Below are 22,910 nucleotides of genomic sequence, written 5' to 3'. Positions count from 1 at the left end.
CATTGCGCTTCACAATTTGTAAAGAACATGGGGTTAAAAAATTAAATCATGGGTTTTTACATGTGAAAACCATGATCTGCTTCTGAGGAACACAGCAGTGGGGGACTTCGGAATGATTTGGACCACCTGGGGTTCTTTAACGTGCCCCTAAATCTATGTACACTGGTGTTTTCGCATATCACCCCATCGAAATGCGCCGTGGTCGGCATTTGATCCCACGACCTCGTGCTTAGCAGGCCAGTACTATAGTCACTAAGCAACCACGGCGGGCACAACATGCAGTCATTACTTGGCTTTTATAACGCTTTCTTCGATGATCCTTCCAAAGGGAAGCCTAAATATGCGCCGTTCGTCAGCGTGCACCAGACCATTGACTTTTATTTTCGTGCCACGCACGGCGACGGTCCCACGTTTAGTAATCAGTCAGTGTGAGAAGTAATTGATGCACTGTGGAGAAGAACGCAGTTCCCGCAATTTTCCGCATTGACTTTCTTTTGTAAGTTCATTTTTGCTTCACCGCATTCCTGTGGTAGGAAAGGTCCCAGGCGCAAATACTCGGAGGGTATTGTATGATAGAACTCTGCATCTTGAGTACAAGGGCTGTTCCATGTATCATAGTCGGTTAGGAGCTGGGTAACGCTGAGCAGGCAAGGCATAGCAACTTGCACGCATGAAGACGAGGAGTCACTTTCAGCATGAGTACACCCAAAAACTACCACGAATAATTTCTTTACCACATGCTTGAATTAATGGGTTTCAAATGTATTCTCATAAGAATGTCGGCGCTATGGCATTTTAGAACTCGTGTGATGTATTCTAGGTATAAATACTTTCTCGACTTCAAGGTCACGTAAAGTCTGTTCACTTTCTGTGCGAGAAGTTGCACTAGAAAGTTCAATATGAGAAACGCGAAGCTGAATATTACCGCGCGCGCTACTCGCTAACAATCTTCGAGTCTAGTAAGGAACGCCGAGTGTGAGAACCTCCGTGCATTTTAGTTTCAGCGAAATGGTTACACCAGACTCGCAGCTTGGCGCCTCTTCAACTTGATCCGTTCATTCATCTCGGTGGTCTCGCTAACAAGGCAGAGAATTTAGATTTTCTTCTCTTTGCGACACTCGCCTCTACACTAAAATGTATACAAAAAAGAACCACCGGCGAAGTGCAGTTTCCCAACTGCTTCGCGGAAACCTTGTCCAATTTGTCGAGTGCTGCCTGCAACCGCTGCGTAAATTCCACTTCGCCAGCGAGGGCGATAATTGCGCCGCCAAGATATCTTGGACATATCGCAACAACCTTCAGGTGACCTGGGTTGTAGCGGAGAACCGATATATTGAAGCGTTGTTGTGCATCTTGCGAGCACTAAGTGGATTACATGGTGGCGGCTCCTTATGTCTGTGTGAGCCTTCAAGCCACTGGGTATTTATATTGTGACGGTTCTCAGCAGTGATCTACGAAAGAACTAGGGTGAACCGAAAATATTAGGTCCCTCACTTTCGCTCACCTTGTAGACGAGAGTGTAAAGATGGCAGAGCGTTACAATGGTCCTGCTGAGGTGGCAAATATTACAAATTCCAGTCGTTTTTACTGCTACTTTATTTGGAAATAATTTTCATGTTTCGTACTGTCGCAATAATTTCTCCTTCTGAAGCTACGAAGATGAGAATGCCCGACTTTGTGATCTGATCCTGCTACATGAACCATGATGTGGCGCCAATGACTTTTCGAAAGTGTACCCATCTTTTTTCAGTGGAGTGCAGCTCTGTGTAGCCAATCAGGTAAACTGCAGTCTAGCTGATGGACTGCTTAGACTCATAGGTATTGCTATAGCAGATGTCTGATAGGGGCGATCAGAAAGGTTTGCAATTCGTGTACGAAGAAAAACATCTGCAGTTGGAAGAAAAAGAATTTAAACTCAAGTCCTCACACAAGCAACTTCTCGCGTGTCTGCTAAAGGCATTTGATACCTTTAAAAAATTTCATCTTGCTCTTCAAGCAACTTTTGTGTGGAATATTGCAGGGTGGTCTAATTGTGATTATCTAATTGTGAATTGGGTGGTCTAAAGTGTGAGCCTTAGATTCATATGCACACGTCATGACTAAAGGTTGCTTGCGATAGCATTGGATGCTCAGTCTCAACACTGCTCACAGCTCTACATTCATTGGTGCGCCCATTGAGAATTCTATTGAAAGTTGCATGTTAGGAACAGCCTTCTTTGCATAAGAAAACTTTATCGCGCTCTAGTGCTCAAGCTTCAAATCGTGAGAGGAAGCCATGCCTAAATGCATGATTCGGAATCCCGGAAAAAATACTAAAATAAAGGGAAATTGTCATACTTCAACTGCGTTTAACTCAAATAATTCCACCTTTAGATAAACAAATCAATGCCAAATCTTTGGTTCAATCCGAGTTGCAGAACTCCTTGATTAATTCTAGCACTCACTCATGGGGTTACGCTTCGCAAAGCAACGCATTAAAAATTCCAAAAGCGTTTTCTTAGTACTGCTTATACAACAGCTGATGTCACCATAAATATTTATAGAGGGTACACGTGAAACGCCCTTTAAGAAATTACATGAGGGTGTGTTTTCAGCTTTTTAAGAGTGAAAAATATTCATTTTTTTATATTAAAGTGGAAAACTTCCGTTAAGGTACTAAGATAGCTTTTAAGATAGTGAGTGTCCATTTTCGCCTCGGCTTACCTTCCTGCCAGTCTCGTGCCCTTCATGGATAAGCTCTTGTGGTTAGTGGGACCGAGTTTGGCTTTCCAGCTGCCTTTGAGCAAAGGCAGAAGTTCGCTTAGTTCCGCTGCATCTGCACTTTCTGTAAGATGAGTGGTTACGTGCATGATCGAATTTTCCAAAAGCCTTTCCAAAAATAGATTCAGCTGAAACTTTATTCCGAATATCCTACACTTCAAGAAGAGAAAGCCTGAAAAAGTTGTCCGAAACTTCCCCTTTGATATTACTTCCCTTGTCCAAAAATGTCATAGCGGATACTTCATACTCTCAACATGTTTGCCCATAAAATAGCGTAGTTCGCAAGTGCGGTATGTGTAACTTGATGCACCGCTTCGTGAATTAACAAGAAATCATGAAAGAGACGACAGGTATGCAATAAAAATCAGATGCGTAGGTTCATCCTCATTGCCCATCCATCATCCCCTAAATATACTGCAGCCACACGAGTATTTATATTCATTTTGTATTCTTACCAAGCTCGAGTACACAAAGAGGCCTTAGGAAAGACAAGGTGCAGAGCAGCGTTGTGAACTTGTACTGTATAGTTATATTTAGCACTTTATTATAGCTAGCACATTAACACCGCTCTATGGATGGCATTACGACCTCTAGCAAAGACGCCTACATGGCCCATAATTGATAGAGACTTTGCTTCAGTCTTCTCTTCTAGCTCGTGAACAAGTCTATATTAATTTCCATTATGTTACCCCGGTATACCGCAGTGAACTACCGAAACCAATTAGTGGAAGCACACGTAAGTGCGCGCCCGCGCACTTCCAGCTTTTCGATGCGGTGTTGATTAATTTTCGTATTTTTATGTGGTTACTCCCCAATATTAGAGTGCCAAAACTTTAACAATATTTTATTTAAATGAAGTATTTTGAACTTCACATTTTCTTTGAGAGTGATGTGTTGAGCGCTGATGCGAGCTGCCGTAAGTAATAGAAGATCTAACTACGCTGCTAATGCATGACTGAGAACACAATCCTGACCTGCATTACTTCCTCTGTGCAGGCTTGCCGGATGGGCTTATCAAGCGATGCTTCAATGGGCAGAAATAGATGTAGCCGTTACTGAGATATTTGTTAAATCTTTTTGGAGCATAACGTTAACAAGGATCCATGTCTTTCTTTTTCCAGCGATGACGAGTACTACCTAAGTTTAATGCACTTTCTTTTCCAGGAGGGCTTCTTTAAACTTGTGGGAAGACGTCGTGGCGTTTGGTTGCCCACATTTATTTATGCACTATTACACACGCTGTCGCTCTTGCCGCCGTTCTTGCCGTCTTGTCGCCGTTCTACTCTCGCGCTCAGCGCGAAAGCGCGGAGCAGCCGAGGCGCAACATCGTCGTCGTCGTCGAGACGCTAACGGCTCGCCATAGGGCCCCCCCCCCCCCACCCTCTAGCGAGGTAGCCAGTGTGCGAAGGAGCGATCTCTATGAACAGCTGGTAGGTTCTGCTGCTGCGAAGCGCGTTCGTCTGGTGTTTGTGGATGGCCTTTCGTCTTCATGAACGGCGTCGGTGTCGAGGAAGGCCGGCTTTATGCGGTCAACGGAGATACTGTCTTCGCGTCCATTGAGAAGCAGGACGAAATGCTTCGGGCAACGCTTGACGACTTTAAAGGGCCCGTCTTAAGGCGGCTGCAGTGGTGGTCTGACTGCATCGTGCCGTACGCATACGTGTGTACAATTGCGGAGAGCACGACTGGTGAAAGATGAGCGTGAGTGTTGACGCGGCAGAGTAGGAGACACGTCTCTCATGGCATACCCGAGGCGGCTGGCATAATCGGCAACGCCCAGTGGCCGTATAGGTGACGCCTCGAAAAACTGGCCAGGAAGCCTTAAGGGTGTGCCAAAAACGCGCTCAGCTGAGGAGCAGGACGCGTCCGTACGTATCGTGCTGCGAAGGGCGAGGAGGACGAGTGGTAGTCGCTCCGTCCAGTGTATCAGTGATCGTGAGGCCATGAGCGAGGCTTTGAGTTGGCGGTGAAATCGCTCAACCATGCCGTTCCACATCGGGTGGTAGGCCATCGTCTTGATGTGGTTGACACCAAGCATCCGGGACAAAGTGCGGAAGAGCGCGGAGTTGAATTGACGACTCTATCTGTTGTGATGGTCTTGGGAACTCCGTAACGGCTTATCCACACGGTGATGAGTCAGCGGGCAACTAACTCCGCCGTGATGTCGGTGAGCGGTAGTGCCTCAGGCCACCGCGTGAACCGATCAACGCACGTTAACATATACCGGCTGTTGTTCGATGGGGGCGAAGGGCCTACGAGGGCCAGGTGCACGTGACTGAACCGCGAGTCGGGAGGCGTAAAGTTACCCAGTGGGCGCACTGTGTTGCGCTGGACTTTGGTTTGCTTGTATTTGAGGCAAGCACGTGTCCAGCACCAGACGTCGATGTTCATTCGTGGCCATAGATATCGCTCTGTGACGAGGCGTTGAGTCACACGTGTGCCGGGGTGCGACAAGGAATGCAAGGCGTTGAAGATGCTGCGGCGAAATGGCGCTGGAACATACGGGCGAGGACGTCCGTTAGAGGTGTCGCAAATCAGTGGAATTGCGCAGCCTGGAAGTTGGACATCTTCGAACTTGAGGGAGTTCTCTTGGAGTCGTAGAACTCAAGTTCACTCTCCTCGCGTTGTGCAGTAGCCATGGCTGCAAAATCTACTGGCGGGCGCTCATCCACCGTTGCACTTATTCTATTGGGGATAGTGCGTCATCAACAGGATTGTCTTTGCCACTGATGCGTAGAATATCGCTGGTAAAATCTGATATATAGGCAAGATGGCGGATCTCACATTGAGTGTGGGAAGAGTTGGTAACGGTCGAACGACACGTGAGCGGCTTGTGGTCGGGTGAGGATACGGAATTGCCGACCTTCGAGGAAGTGGCGAAAATGCTTGACAGGCCGCCAGCAGTTCGCGACCGAATGTGCTGTAACGGCGCGTGGTCTGTAAGAGCTTCCGGGAGAAGAAAGCGATCGGCTGCCACACTCCATCGACCAACTGCTGAAAGACTGCTCCAATGGCGACGTCCCGAGGCATCCACGGTGAGCAACGTGCTGGCGTCGCACTTTGGGTGAGCGAGGAGTGTTGCGTTGGCGAGCGCTTCCTTGATGAAACTGAAAGCTGTATCGGCGTCGCCTGTCCAGGAGATGGAAGCGTCCAGCTTCGTTTGACCAGACAGAAGTGCATGGAGCGGTTGCAAGATAGCAGCGCAGTGGGGAATAAACCGCCGGTAATAGTTGGCAAGCCCGAGGAATTCACGCAGTTTCTTCGTAGTTGTTAGTGGTGGAAACTGTAATATAGCTTCTACGCGAGCGTCTGGTGGAAATATCCCACGGGAATCCACGCGATGGGCAAGGAAGTCTAGTGAAGAAACTCCGAACTCGCTCTTCGGTCCGTTGACGACTAGTCCGTACTTGCGGTGCCGCGTGAAAACCGGACGCAGGTGTAGTTCGTTATCCGCTTCTGAGGTGCTGAAGACGAGGATGTCGTCGATGTACGCGAAGCAGCACGTCAAACCGCGAAGAACCTGGTCCATGAACCGTTGAAATGTTTGTGCAGCGTTTCGTAGACCAAACGGCATACGTATGCATTAAAACATGCCAAAGGTGTTATTATGACAGTCTTCGGTACGTCGGAAGGCTCGACAGGTATTTGGTGGTATGCCTTCACTAAGTCGATCTTGCTGAATACGGTGCAACCGTGCAGCAATGCCGTGAAGTCCTGGATGTGTGGTATCAGGTAGCGGTCCGGTACCGTCACTTGAAGAGGGGCGGACGTATCCGAGCTCAAGCTTATGCTCGAATTATTGCCTTGCGATCTTGTAACGGACAGGAGCGAGTCGACGAGCATGTGCAAACACCGGCGCGCCTACTGCCACAATGTGGTGAGTGACATGGTTGCGTACCGGGTCTTCAAGAGATGGAGCACGGAAGAGATCGGAAAATTCTTCCAGAAGTGTAGACCACAGTGGGGAGACTTGGCATGAGCTTGCACGAGACGCAAAGGTTAGTAAACTTGATATCACGCCTTGAACTGTTGTGTTGGTCTCAGAATCCAGGAGACGGCTATGTCGTAGGTCTACCACAAGCTTAAAATTCCAAAGAAAATCTGTACCGATGATCGGTACAAGCACGTCAGCGACTAAGAAAACCCATCGAAACGTGGCGTCTCAAGCCAATGTCAAGCGTAGCGGACCTGTGTCCGAAGGTCCTTATAGTTGAACCATTGACAGCAGTGACAGGCGGCGTGGTCTGACGTCGTCGGTGGTCCTCCAGCATAGGAGGAACGACACAGGTTTCGGCACCTGTGCTGATGAGGTACCGGACTTCGTGACGCGATCAGTGACGTGGAATAGGCGGCTGTATGTCGGGCCTGAAACACTGGCCGCCGTCGGTGCGTGGCCCGTGCGTTTCCCGCAAACTGGCATGGCTGATTGCACTCACGAGCACGTGCTCCGTACCGGTGGTGGTACCAGCAGACGCTCTTGCCGCCGTTCATGCCGTCTAGATGTAGATGTAGATGTAGAGCCTTGAAGTTACCGTCTTGTCGCCGTTCTACTCTCGAGCAGCCGAGGCGCAACATCGTCGTCGTCGTCGAGACGCTGACGGCTCGCCATAAACTCATTGCTGTTTGCCTACTTTTTAATAAAAATCTGTTTTTTTTTTTCGGCCCTGTGTGGCAAAACAGAGAGATTTAGAGTGGACGTGCTTGATAAAACGGTTCTGTTTTTTATCAAGCACGTATATTAGAGTGCCATGACTTGTGGTTGTATATGATCTTTTTATTCATTCTGCAGTACAGGAAATAACATATATTATTGTTGATTTCACGCAAGGAACGATGTCTTCAGCGTCTCACTGCCCCTGTGAGCTTTGTAATCATCATCATCAGCGTGCATCAGGTCTACGGCAGGACGAAGGCCCCCTACCAGCAATCTCCCTTTACCCTGTCTTGCTCCAGCTGATACCATTCAGTGCCTGCAAATTTCCTAATTGCACCACACCACTTAATATTCTGCCATCCATGAATGTTCCATTCCCTTAGGAGAAAGTCTGTAACTCTAATACACCTCATGTTATCAGCAGGGCAACTACATTTTTTCCTCTTTACGTCAACCGGAATAACGGCTACCGCATTTGCTCCTTAATCCACACCGCTGTCGTCATGTTTCTTACCGTAATACTTATCCTTTTCGTTTCATCCCTCAACTTTTGAGAGCAATGTATCATACCCTAAGTGTTCAAAGATGCCGACTGTACTCAGAGTTAAAAATGCATTGTTGCTGCTTTTGAGATTCAAAAGTTACAAACTACATGGAGCAGTACACCAGTTCATAACCCTCAGCGTAAAATACAAAATATACTTGGAATATATCTTCCCTAATACGAGATGTCGCGAGAAGTGTGAGTACACATGTATGCTGTCAGTTTTTTCTCCCCTTTAGCTTTCATCCACCAATGAATCACCATTAACGAAATAAAGAAAAAAATATTACCTTACATCTATAAATTACCACAAACCACAATTATTTCATTCGGTGGCCCCTTCATTACATACTGTAATTTTGCGTGTACGACCTGTAGATCATTATCTGAAGGCTCTTTTTTGCTTGGGAGAGCCCTTTCATTTGCACAGCCGCCAAAAGCCGAGTGCAATCCTCCAATATTTAGCTACGGTAGTAGTGGGTGCAGAAAATGATGAAAGGTGTGTAGGCAAAAAAAAAAAAAAAAAAAAAACGCGGAAGAAGGCAAAACAGAGGGTACTAATTCATTGTGCATTGGGTTGCCGAGGAATATATATATATATATATTAGCCCATGTGATGTTTTCTGGATTTCAGCCTCTTCTTTACGGCTGTTTCTCACCCTCCTCCATTGCTCAATGGGAAATAAAGATTCATTCATCAAGATGGCAGAGGAGCCCCGGGACCAATGAAGACATAATGCATAGCCTGCTGAAGTGCATCTACATGTGTGAAATTTACGTGAGACTTGTTCCGAGAAATTTAGCAATCAGGGTTTTCTCGGCTCTCATCAATTTTTGTGGAGTTCTTGAATTGCGGAAGTGGGTGTCGTACGAAACAGTATGTGGTAGCTGCCTCGAAATGCCCGTATTAAAATAATGCAAGACTATTCGTAAATTGAATGACACAGAAAGATCATTACCTGGCATAGTTGAATGCTTAAGGTCTCGCTGTTTTTCTGCTTTTTTACATATCGAAAGGCTATAAATAAATAAGCTCAAGGGTCCTTTGCGTAGGTGTCCTATTAAATCCGCTAAGACGCAGTTTACTGCTATCTCGCTACTTTTATTTGTAATTTACATATCTTATCTCGGTGTTCTAAATGCAATAACGAAACGAAGGCTTGAAAAGCGCGGAATTATGATTTCATGTGAAAGAGGAGTTCACATTCTTCAAGCTAAAATCACGTTGTTTTCGAAAGAAACGTCAATTTTAGCACCTCGCAGTCTTTGATATTGAGTAACTCTAGTAGCGATATGCAACGACGAAAAAAGGTTAATTTCTCTGTGTTTTTTTTTTCTAACAACTGCTGAACAGTTGCTTGACCTGACCTGAACACTGGCCAATGTGGCATTTCACTGTACAATTGTTGCGCTTGTTGTGGTGGTGCGGATGATGATATTGCTACAGGCGCGGTTAGCATGGCAGGCTTGGCTGGGACTTAATCCGCTTGAGCATATCTATTTGTGTCATGAGGGTTTGCCAGCGTGAGTCAATCATTCCAGTTTCTCGCAGAAAGGTGAGTAGAATGCGCGACACGTTCTTGGGCATTGTTCACTGTCCTTCCGGGTAAACTAAGTGTTCTACACATTCAGGAAGAAACCCGCTTCTTCTCGTGCTGAAAAGTCCAGAACAGAAGCACTTGCAGAATCAGGTGGAGTACTCTTTATCGCCCACTTAGTTCAGGGTTGGCAGCACGGCCGAGCGTAAACTTCCATGCATTAGTGCAGGTTGGTCCTATTCTCACCACGTATAGGAAGGTGGCTTCTGTTTGGCTAAGCCTCTTTACAGCACCGCTGTTGCAGCGCTTTCTGATGCGAACGAAAGCAGCGACGAATTGCCTTTTTAGGGAGGCAATTCGTTCACAGGAGCTTCGTTCACAGGAGCTCTGTGAGTAGGCTGCCATGAAGTGCTTCATTTGCTGCGAGAGCCTTGCGCTGCCTGCGACACTAACAAGCTAAGGCACCCACTGAAACGGTATGTTAACCCCTTTTTTGGCGATTTATTTAGGTGAAGTCAGCGATTGACACGAAAAGATATTTGGAGGCACGGCGCAAAATATTTGCTGAATTGGTGACTTGGAAAGAGGAGGATGAAAAGGAAGACGGCGACAACGGCTAACCCTGTTCCACAATACTGAGACCGCAACAACGACCCGCGCTAACAACAGGTTCAGAACGACTATGTATAAGAACAATGTCTTCATCTCCTTCCCATTGTGATGTGCCGAATAAACATTACCTGATTTTTTTTAACTCTCCGAAGCAGAATGAACGGAGATGGAAATAAAAGCCGCTTACATGACGTGATGAGGGAATTCGTGCGTAGAAGTATTAGTCATCAAGATAGCGAAATAGTGACAGCGCAAGAAAGTGAAGCCTGTCGTCGGGTCCCTGCTGTCTGGAAAACAAGACTTACTGGTTGACTAAAGTATTAGCATTCAGAACTTGTAAGCTGTGGGTGATGCCGAAGGAAGTTGTAGCCTTATAATATCCGCAACAAACTGCTGAAAATGCGTCGGCGTTCTTCATTGCAGTCTTACTAAAACTTAGGCTTGAGCTAGATTTCTGGGATATGGCCAAAAATCAGTCCCTTCGTACCCTGCTTCCCCTTTTGAATCATGGACACGCGGTGTATCCTACACCTAGTCTTTTTTTGTTGTTGTTGTTGTTGTCTGGCGTTCTCTCTTCTAAACAGTTTTCAAATTGTTAGTCATCTTGAAATGTGAATGGTGACGTTTGTCGGAAAACTGTCTCAGTAAAATTGCGCATCGTAAAGTGAAAGCTCCCGAAGCCAAGAAAGACTGTTGCTGACAGGTAAAGGCAAGTGAACTTACAGCGCCCCCAGTTTCTATAACCCTTTGGTTCAAGACAAGTGAACCGTAAGTTACAGCAAAGTTTCTCTGGAAACGATCCGAATAGGATGCCTGAGTTTCTGTAGTCAGTGACAGCCTCTGGCTAAGCTGCAGGTCCACAAATTAGATATACCTTCTTTTCAGGTTGTAGGCAGCACAATACCAGTGTCGTTGGTAGACAAGCAGCACTCAAGTTTTCTAGAGGAAAGGAATCAGATGGCTTGTCACTATCAACACGAGACGAACTTAGGCGTATTACGCCTCGTTTGCAACTCGCTGAGAGACTGCTCCTCGGGCATGCAAATGACGGCAGGGCAAGAAAAAAATTTTTGTAAGTACAGACATACTTTAACTTGCCTCAGGGTGGTTTTTGTGCACTCCAGCATCGCACCCTTTCTTCTGGAGAAAATATTTGTTGTTGTTTGGAGCATTTCTTACAGTCGCGCTCACGTACACAAAACTTAGAAGCAAGAAAAATCTGTAACAGAAAGGCGTCGCTAGTGCATCACAGGAAGGAGGGTGACACGTGTTAGCTTGGGGCATGGTGTGGGTAGCACTGTTGAGAAAGTCGTTTCTTCTTTTCTGTGTTGAAAGCAAACTGATTTCTAGAAGATACGCACCTACTCCGTGATATCGCACCCTTACTGTGACCACCGTTCACCTCTGACTTCCACGAACTGCATTCCATGGCCACGGAATGCCAGTACCACGTTGTATTCCTTGTACAAGGGCGATGGGCCAAGAAACTTTGTGCAACGTTTTGTGTAAACTTGATATGCGAATGATAGAAATAAAACAAATAATAAAAATGATAGATAACCATCGACATAACGGACGAATGACAACAATATCTAATAATTGATGTGGAAAGCATACATTCAACTTCATAAATATAGTATGGGGCTGTGACTTGTGCAAGGCGAGTTTCGGACCTTCCTGCCAGCGAATAAAAGGACAATAAACTGCATTAACACAAAATTGATAAGTGTAGGAGACACCAAAAAAGATAAAAGCGTAGAACGACACAAATATTATAAAGATAACACCAGGACAAAAATAATTATATGTAACATGGTAAACACGGTATGTCATGGCAGTTCGTTGTAGGGTCGGTTCAATGTGTCCGTGGGCAGATATATATATATATATATATATATATATATATATATATATATATATATATATATATTGTAAGGGGGTTAATTACAAAACAGTTAGGGCTACGCAACAGCCTTGGTTCAAGAGCGTCGATCGCTGTCTCGCGCTCTCCAGGCTGCTGGACTTCGTCATCCTCTCTCAGTGGCTGCTGACTCTCTTCCCCATTGCATTGGCCCCGGCGACTCAAGGTGACGCAAGCACCAGGGGGTCGTAGTAGGGCTATAGGCAGCTCAGGTGGACTGTTTCACGACCGCGGCAGCGCCTGTCGGTGGGGGGTGTTACAGGCTCAACGACGTAGTTCACCGGCGATGTGCATTCTACGATCCGGTAGGGACCGTGATATTACGCTGCAAGCTTGCGGGAGAGACCAGGGGTGGGGCATGGAATGAGAGCCACACGAACGAACTAACAGGGAAGGTAGGCGTAGGTTTAGCCGGGTCAAGGCGCTCTTTCTGAAGACCTTGTGTCATGGATGTAAATGAGCGTGCGAGTTGGCGGCACTCTTCGGCACATTGAGCAAGTTCTGAGGCTGGGCGGTATTCGGATGCATCAGGGCGGTATGGAAGTATAGTATCCAGTGTGGAAGATGGCTCACGTCCGTATAGTAAAAAGAAAGGGGAAAATCCAGTGGTGGCTTGCGTGGCTGTATTATAGGCATATGTCACAAAAGGAAGCACCAAGTCCTAATTAGAATGGTCGGAGCCTATGTACATTGAGAGCATGTCACCGAGTGTTTGGTTAAAGCGCTCCGTCAAGCCATTAGTCTGCGGATTATAACTTACAGTGGTGCGATGAATAATATTGCACTCGCTGAGAAGCTCTTGGACGACTTGAAAAAGAAACACACGCCCTCGGTCGCTAAGCAGCTCGCGTGGCACGCCATGGCGAAGAACGAAGCTGCGCAAGATGAATAAGGCAACATCACGAGCTGAAGCTGTTGGAAGAGCGGCGGTTTCGGCATATCGAGTGAGATGGTCGAAGGCCACAATAGTCCACCGATTGCCCGCAGGGGTGGAAGGCAGGGCCCGTACAGGCCTATGCCGAGTCTATCAACGGGCGAGCGGGACACGGCAAAGGTTGTAATGGGCCAGGCATGTGACAAGTTGTTTTCCGGCGTTGACACTCAACGCAGGAACGAATGTACTTGCGGACGTATGTGTACATTCCGCGCCAGTAGAATCGCTGGCAAAGTCTATCATACGTTTTCAAAACGCCAGCATGCGCGTTTTGCGGGTCTGCGTGAAAGTGCGTGCACAGATCGGAGCGCAAATGGCGAGGTATAACAAGAAGCCACTTTCGACCATCGGGCTGGTAGTCGCGGCGGTACAACATGTCGTCCCGGAGCGCATAATGAGGTACTTGGCGACAAAGGGCACGAGAGAGCTGTGGGCTGGTTTCGTCGAACGCATAGAGAGAACGTCGATCAGCGAGGCGATCCAGGGATCCTTGCGCTGTTCTGAAGGCATGTCTGTGATAGTGATGTTAGCGCAGGAAGTTGCGGAAAGGGAAACAGGCGCGACATCAGAAGGCAGGGGCGAGCGGGAAAGTGCGTCGGCGTCGGCGTGCTTGCGTCGTGAGCGGTAGATGACGCGAATATCGAATTCTTGTAAACGGAGCGCCCAGCGTCCAAGTCGACCCGACGGATCCTTCAGTGAAGCCATCCAACAGAGCGAATGATGATCAGTGACGACATCAAACGAATGGCCATACAAGTAAGGGCGAAATTTCTTTAACGCCCAAACAATTGCCAAACATTCCTTCTCGGTAACCGAATAGTTGCACTCTGCCTTGGTAAGGGCACGACTCGCATAGGCAACTACGTACTCAGAGAAGCCCGGCTTCCGTTGGGCAAGGACAGCGCCAAGGCCGATCCCACTAGCATCCGTGTGTACCTCGGTCGGAGCGGTAGGGTCGAAGTGACGTAGAATGGGCGGTGAAGTCAAGAAACGACGTAACGTTGTGAAAGCCTCATCACACGCCGGCGACCAACCAGACAGATGGCTATCGCCGGTGAGCATCTTCGTCAGCGGTGCTATTATAGAAGCGAAGTTCTTCACAAAGCGGCGAAAGTATGAGCATAGACCTAGGAAGCTGCGAAGCGCTTTCACGGTGGTAGGCTTCGGGAATTCAGCAACAGCACGAAGTTTCTGCGGATAGGGAAGGACGCCGTCCTTAGAGACTATGTGGCCCAGGATGGTGAGTGTGCGAGCTCCGAATCGGCACTTCTTGATGTTAAGCTGAAGGCCTGCGCGCGTCAAACAGCTCAGTACCTCGTAAAGCCGATGGAGGTGACTGTCGAATCGGGGGAGAAAACGACGACGTAATCCAGGTAGCAGAGGCACGTCTTCTATTTCAACCCACGCAAGACACTGTCCATCATCCTTTCGAATGTGGCTGGGCATTACATAGGCCGAAGGGCATAACATTGAATTCGTACAGCCCATCGGGAGTTACGAAGGCAGTTTTCGGGCGATCGGATGGTGCCATAGGGACCTGCCAATAACCGGACCGTAAGTCTAGTGACGAAAAGAATTCGGCTCCTTGCAAGCAGTCCAGGGCATCATCGATGCGAGGCAGGGGATACACATCTTTTCGCGTAACTTTGTTCATCGGCGGTAATCGACGCAGAAGCGGATTGAGCCGTCCTTTTTCTTGACAAGAACAACAGGCGATGACCAGGGACGGCTGAATGATGCCGCGCTGAAGCATGTCGTCGACTTGTTCGGCGATCACATGACGCTCAGCAGGGGATACGCGGTAAGGGCGCCGGCGCAGAGGCGTGTGTGAGCCGGTGTCAATCGGATGGAGAACAGTATGCGCGTGGCCTAATGACGTCTTCTGGAAATCAAACGAGCTTTGAAACTGGCGGAGGAGTACAAGAAGTTTCTCGCGCTGCGCCTCTGGAAGTGCGTCGTCAATGGTGGAGTCGAACATACGTAAAGGTGGTGGATCAGGCGTACTAGCAGAAGGTGTCAGGGCACTAAGGTGCAAGTTGTCCATGTCGTCAAGGCAGAAGATGGAGGATATGTCGAACACCTGAATTGTGCCGATACACTCCCCACGGAGTAAGGTTGAGGGAACCGGCCACGGATTCGTAACAAATAAGGATGTGGCGCCTCTGGTCATGTCGAGAACGGCAAAAGGCAATGCGAGATTCCTACGGTGTTGAACGGTCTCGGAAGGTGTCAAGAGAACTGTAGACTCACGAACAGCAGCACAGGACACGGGGACAAGGACTGTACTACTTGGTGGTATGTTGGTATCCTCGGCGACAAACAACGTTTCCATTGTAGGTGCAGGCGACGCGGAACACATGCAGAGAACGCCACCTCGGCACGAGCACAGTCAATAACAGCATGATGGCGAGAAAGAAAATCCCAACCGAGGATGACATCATGCGAACAGGCTGGTAGCACAAGAAACTCAATGGGATAAACAATATCTTGAATTATGACGCGGGCTGTGCAGGCGGCTAACGGTTGAATGTGGTGTGCGCTGGCGGTACGGAGGGATAATCCCGTTGACGTCGTCGTAACCTTCCGAAGCAAGCGGCAAAGTTTTATATCAATCACTGAAACGGCAGCGGCAGTGTCCACAAGCGCAAGGGTACGAAAGCCATCCACAATAACGTCAATGAGGTTCGCTGGAGAAATTCGAGGACTTGAATTTTTCGACGACGACGCAGTTCCTGCCTCGGGAACTGCGACGTTTAGTTTTCCGCGTCAGAAGGGCAGGGTCGACGGCGCATAGGTGACAGAGAGCGACGTCGGGGGGATGGAGATCGGCGGGGAGCTGAGGGCATGCGCTCGGGCGAAGAGGATTGTTGGGGCCGCGCTGTGCCGCCAAAGCGCCCAGGATCGTAAGCAGACGGTCGCATGACATCTATTGGGACAGGAGGGCGACGGCGACAGAAACGTGCCACATGTCCAGCATAGCCGCAAGAATAACAGATAGGGCGATTGTCTAAAGTGCGCCATGGATTTGTGGGGACTGGTCGGCTGAACGAAACTGGTGGGGGCCGAACAGGTGCCGGCGCGGCATAATAGGTCGGGTGACGACGTGGCCCGGCCGCGACGACTTGCGCATACGACAAGGGCGCAGGCTCAGGAGGTGGCGGACGAGTGAAATGCAAAGCGTCAGTGACCTCTCCCTGTATAACTTGGCGTATCACTGGGGCCAGATGTGGAACCAGGGCTGGCTCGGGCGTGCTCGATAAAATGGAGAGCTGGCAGGCGACCTCCTCACGTACGAACTGCTTGATCTGAAGCAACAGTGCATTCTGGTCGCCCAAAGTCAAGGCCGCGATCGAGTCGTCCTGTTCCAGAGGGCGTCGAGTTTGGGCGCGTTGCTTGCGCAATTCGTCGAAACTCTGGCACAAGCTGACAACATCTGTGACGGTTTGGGGGTCTTTGGCCAATAACATTTGAAACGCGTCATCGGCAATTCCTTTCAGGAGTTGCTTGATCTTATCCGACTCGTGCATCGACGGGTTGATACGCTTACATAAGTCGACGACGTGTTCAATATAACTGGTGAAGTTCTCACCGGGTTGTTGAGCGCGTTCACGAAGTCGCTGTTCTGCGCGGAGCTTGCGTACTGCGAGGCGGCCGAAGATTTCCGAAAACGTTGTCTTGAACGACGCCCAGTGATTAATCTCCGCCTCGTGGTTCCGGAACCAGAGACTGGCGACGCCGGTCAAGTAAAAGATAACATTGGTCAGCCTAGTTGCATCGTCCCATTAGTTGACTGCGCTCACCCTCTGATAACTTGTCAACCAGTCCTCGACGTCTTGATCGTCAGTCCCGCTGAGTATTGGTGGGTGACGCTGAGGCAGCACGCCGGGACAGACGGTGGCTTTAGTCTGGGAGGAGCCTTGCGTGGTGGTTTTCTTCCGGCATCGCTGACGCTGGAGGTAAGGTACGGCTTCGTAGTTCCAGGTTGGGAGACTGGTAGAATACCCAGCACCTTTCCACCAATCTGTGAGGGGGTTTAATTACAAAACAGTTAGGGCTACGCAACAGCCTTGGTTCAAGAGCGTCGGTCGCTGTCTCGCGCTCTCCGGGCTGATAGACTTCGTCATCCTCTCGCAGTGGCTGCTGACTCTCTTCCCCACTACAATATATATATATATATATATATATATATATATACCAAAGTGCACTACGGTAAGTATTTCTTTTTGCAGAATGTGTCTGGAAACATTCGAAATATATAGTGCGAATAAAACGTATGTCGGGATCTTGTATAAGAGGTTAGGGACCATCGTTATTCTTATAGTACATCATATATACATCTATAAGTGTGTGTGTGTCTTTGTTTCAGAAACTCCCTGGTTTTCAACAAGACTTGTAAAAAAATTGCAGGCCTTAATCAAATAATAACTTGGAGGTACTAACATATTCTTCTCAACTCGTCAAGTCAACAGAAATTCTGTTTAGTCAGTGAAGGACGAGCTAGACGAAATCCGCATTGGTACTTTTTTAGGTGGTTCTGTAGGCACTGCGGTCGTTCATTAGTTTTTCTGTGCGCTCGAACAAAGAAGCTATCATCGGATATTTCATATAAAAACAGTTTTATAGTAAGGTGTCGGTTCGGTTGCCGGAAAAAATAAAAATCCGTTCAATTAGTTTATGATTTGCTACGATACCGCAAATTTGAGGAAGACATGGCAGATGCTTCAAGAATTCTGAGATTCACCGCGCAGGTGCTCTGATGCATTGTGAATGTACCACGGTACCACTGTTTTCATGTCATGCCGAATTTTGTTTAGGCTGCTTTGGGGCTTAATGTTGATAATAGCGTAAAGAAGCAACCATCTATAAAAGACCAGTTGAAAACGACGATGCAGGCACTGCCTTGCCACTGAACGTTTATAAGTATTGCAAATATTTAAAGGTACGAGCCTGTGCAGGATCTAGTCAAGCACCAATTTCACTGGCATCCAAGAAACGGAACTCCTCTATCTAAAACAATTTTTCATCTGAGAAGTCATCCCTCCTAATAATGTGTTTTTATTAAAAGGAAACATATAATCACTATGACGTAATAAATCAACATCTCCTAATAAATATTTTCACTACACTAGTACTGCATACGCTATTGAACTATAGAATTTCACTGAGCTTTGAGGCCTACATGAGCGTTAAGTATTCCACTACGAAGCACATATTTGTTGACGGCTCCTCTACAACAAATATCTCTTCCTGTGGTACTTTTTTTCCCTCCACAGGCAAGACATTTTTATGGCGTTTAGAGAGAGTAACGTCATCAACATTGTATTTATGGTACGCAATGAAACAAGCGATAAAATACGTACTACGGCTGCTTCAACAACAATGGACACTCTTCACAGACTCCAAAGTAGCACTGAAAAGCCTTTGCACGAAAAAAAAAACTAAATCGAGCACTTACATTTTGGTCCTGGACATAGAAAGAGAGAGAAGGAAGGAAGGATGGAAAGGCAGAGAGGTTAACCAGACTTTGTCCAGTCTGCTACTATACTCGTGAGGAGTGGGATGAGGGAATAAAATTAAGAGAGAGACAAGACACGAGTCTTAATCGCACAGGACACAGCATACCTACACTACTTGGCATCTAACGCAAGGCATTAGATAGCATTTGAGTGGCTTCCAGGACATTGCGGTATAGGAGGTAATGAAAGCCGGATGAGGTAGCCAGCAAAAGAAATGGGCGTGGAGCAGTTTGTTCTATAGAGAAACGAGATGTCGCTTTCGGCGGCGCGCCGTGCATCGCCTCAGCGACCGCGCACGAATACGAAACCACTACCGTTTCTACCTTGCTTCTGCGCAATCAGCTGTCGGAAATGCAACTGAGTTTTCGCTAACGCACTGTGCTCCAGTCATGCTCGATTGAATTATGTGGATTGAAGACGCGTGCAATAGTTGGCTGCAAAAATAGTGACTGGCATATTAAAGAATGTAATGAATATGTGTGGCTAAATTCGCGGACCGCTGCTGCAACTGTCCGTACGTGTTTCCGGCACTTCTAGATGTACGGCTTTCCTCGAAGACACATAAACTTGCTCATCCGACAGCGTTGTATCGCTAATCTCCAAAGAAATAGCTTCAGCCCCGGCAGGTCGGCAAGAGTGAGTAGCGCTTGTTAAACAATGATAAAAGGAGTAGCGCCGCTTCCTGTCATAGTAGGTTTCGCGCAGAGTATCTACACGCATCTGCCCCAACTGGCACGGATACGCAGGCCCACTCTTTCGCCAACGTGTCAAGACTAAGTGAATTGGCGCACACTTGAATATATGTGCAATAGATACGCAGAATCAATGACGGTACTGCACCGATAGCGCTCGAATGGTCGAAGCTCAATGCTTCGTGCTGGTCCACAAGAGTAAGCGAGTTACTAGCGATAATACGTCTTTGCTACCATGTATTACGATGTACAGAACTACTGCGTTTCAAACCTTGTGTGCATCAAGAGCAAATCTAACGGAACTGAGCATACTGCGAGTGATTAGGCAGAAAATTAAGTAATGAGATAGCGACCGCTCGAGGAACTTTACTGAGTCAGAAAAACGACAACCGCTGCTTCAAAATATTCGCCAAGTAAAGAACTAAGAGCAAAACCTGCTAAACCTGATTCAATTAATGAGCGGAAAGTGTGGACAGCTTGGAATACATAGTTAGCGCCGCTTTTAGAGCAATCAGCATATGTGCTTTGAAGCTGTGGCTAAAGCTTCGTGTCGTCCACCCAGTCACCGTCTACGATATCTCCCGAAACAGAGGTTTGCTAAGCCGCGCCGGCGTCATACACATCCATCGTAAACATGCACGCAACTGAGGCAATTTACCATCATCATCGTCATCATTTATTTGCCCTTAAAGGCCTCTGTTGGGGTGTTACATAAGAGGGGAACATACATAAGAAAAAGAAACGTTGAAACAGTCATGACTGAAGTAAAAACAATAACAATAACATTCAGAAGGGTAAAGAAGGTGTAATGCAATGACAGTCAAAAACACAAAGTAATAACCAATGCACTAAAAAAAAGTGCGATGAAGAAAAAATTAGTTACATAAGTTAACCCTCAATACTCAGAAAGTTCGTTAGTAAGTTTCGAAACCTGGTAGGGTTACGTTCTATTGCTACGTGGTCAGGTAAACTATTCCATTCTGCAATAGCTACCGGCAAGAAAGAGTTGTTGAAGGATTTGTAAAGCCGCGAAGACATTGAAGACTGAGGTTGTTTGAGAGACGGCGTGAAGAATGATTGGGTGGCAAAAGAAGCGTGTCGTGTAAATGTGGGAAATGGTAATACAGTTTTTGAAAGAGGCATAAGCTTGAGATTTTTCGACGATGTCCTAATGATTGGATGTGGAGGGATGATTGGATGTTTTTAGCACTTAGCCGATAGTCGTACTGGGTTGTAATAAACTGGGGTGCGCGGTTTTGGATGGCTTCAAGTAGCTCAACAAGGTACGCTTGATGGGGATTCCATATTGCCGACGCGAATTCCAGTTTAGTACGGATAAATGTCTCATATGCTAGTTGACCGATCACAGGGGGTGATGATGATAGTGACCGTCTGATGAATCCCAGGGATCGATTAGTGGCAGTAACCAAATTTTGGGTATGTTCTGACTATGTAATCTTGCTAGTGATGATGACACGAAGGTACCTGTATGATTGAACCAGCTCAATAGGAAGGGAATGCAAATAGTAAGAGTATGACATGAGAGAGTGTTTCCGCGATACGCGCATGAACTTAAATTTTCGACGTTTAGTTGCATGAGCCACTCTGTGCACCATTTTTCAATTGTAGTCAGGGCACGCTGTAAAGGCAACTGATCATTGTATGAGTTTGTACGGCGGTACAGCACGCAGTCATCGGCGGCAAAGAGCCGGATGAATGACGAAATGCCAGAAGGGAGGTCATTATTGAAAATTAAAAACAAAAGGAGTCCAAGGACTGAACCTTGCCGTACTCCAGGTAGCACTTCGGTAACTGTAGAGTGACGGTGCCCATGTACTGTAAACTGTGATCGGCCAATTGGGAAGCACCGGGTCCAGGACGTGATTAGACGATGGAGATATAAGCTGTTTACTTTGATCATTAGTCGTTCGTGAGGTACACGGTCAAAGGCTTTCGAAAAATCTAGGTAAATTGCGTCTGTTTGGAAGAGAGAATCAAGGTTTGATTCGAAGTCAGTAGTCAATTCAAAGAGTTGAGTTTCACGTGAGTGACCTGGTCGGAAGCCATGCTGGTTACTGAAAAGGAAAGAGTTAGCTTCAAGATTACAGGCAACATGAGAATAGATTATGTCTTCAAGAAGTTTGCAGGCAATACAGGTAAGTGCTATCGGCCGATAATTCGATGGATCAGTTCTGTCGCCGCTTTTGACAAACGGGACAACCCCTTGCTTAACTTCCAGTCGTTAGGAATGGTACTGGTAGTTATGGACTGCGAGAAAATGATTTGTAGAAATTTACTAGTAAGTACCTTAGTGCTTTTGACGACTTCAGCGGGAATGTTGTCCGGACCGGGATCACTGGATACCTTGATAATATAGATATTTGCATATACATTGATATTATCGATGATATTGCAGTCCGAGAGTTTAGCTGCCTGAAAAAGGCGCTTTTTTGTTTACGAGCTTCCCAAGGGAGTTGGTGAACCACGGTTTATCGTCATCATCCCGAATACGGACAAGTGGCACATATTTCTCGACAAGAGACAGTATCTTCTGTTTATAAAGTAGCCAATTGCTCTACACACTTCGCCGAGGAACCTAACTGCTCAAAAGACACAAAAAAGCATCTAAATCCCGATTTATTTTCGAGAAGTCTGCTTTGTTGTAATCGCGGATATATTTTGTTGAAGGCTCACTGGTTGGTACCTGAAAGGTCAGGTCAAATAACACCATCTCGTGATCACTTAGGCCATCAATACCCATTATTGATTGAACAGCAATGGGGTGGAAACCAAAACTAAATCAAGAATATTGGCACCGCGAGTCGGGGTAGACACCATTTGTGTGAAGGTAAATGTTAGAACCAGATCAAGAAATTCTTTAGATAGCTGAGAAGAAGCTGTCATTTTATCCCAGGTAATGTCAGGGAAGTTAAGATCACCGCAGAGGATGAAGTTACTTTTGGTAAATGTATCAAATAGATACAAAAGTCAGTTGTGTAGGTCTTTCGTGAAAGATTTATCACAGTCGGGCGCACGGTAGCACGCGATGATAATATTTAAGCAAAAACGAAAAGACGCTTTAATGCAAAGAATTTCTTGTTTGTTTTTTATTGGTATAGCGGAGGAAGACAACTCAGATTTAATCAGTGAGAACCCCCCCCCCCCCCCCCCCGCAACCAACCCTGTCAATTCTGATGGCATTGAACACGTCACTGGACAAACGTTCTTGCGTGTCTATATCAGTAGTAAGCCATGACTATGTCAATATTGCAATGTCGGCGGAACTGTCCTCAAGAACAGCTTCTATTAAGCCTTTTTTAGGAAGATAGCTTCGTACGTTTCTCAGAAGGAATGAAATACTGTCGTATACTGGGACTTCAGGCTGGCGTGAATGTGGCCGTGTAGTGTGGCAGGATAACAGAGAGCGAGTTTGCGGTGAACGCCAGGACTTTAGTGCTCTAACGGTATCAGTCACGCAGTCGTAAATGAATAATTTGTTGTTCATTGCTAGCTTATCAAAACGAATTGTAAAGGAAGTGGACCGAGCCTCTTGCGCATGTGCAAAAAGTTTTTGGCGCGCTATTCTGACACGTGCCGAGTAATCTTTGTGAACTGAAAAGGGTGTATCCTTCAGCTTTGGTGTTGCAGAAAGAATTGAACTTTTATCCTTAAATCTCGAAAACTTGGCAATTATCGGATGGTTCTTTCCAACCTGAAAATGTCGTAGTCTATGCGCCCT

Source organism: Dermacentor silvarum, chromosome 11 (genome assembly GCF_013339745.2).
Source record: "Dermacentor silvarum isolate Dsil-2018 chromosome 11, BIME_Dsil_1.4, whole genome shotgun sequence".
NCBI classification, from domain to species: Eukaryota; Metazoa; Arthropoda; class Arachnida; order Ixodida; family Ixodidae; genus Dermacentor; species Dermacentor silvarum.
Note: the sequence above shows the minus strand (reverse complement) of the source record.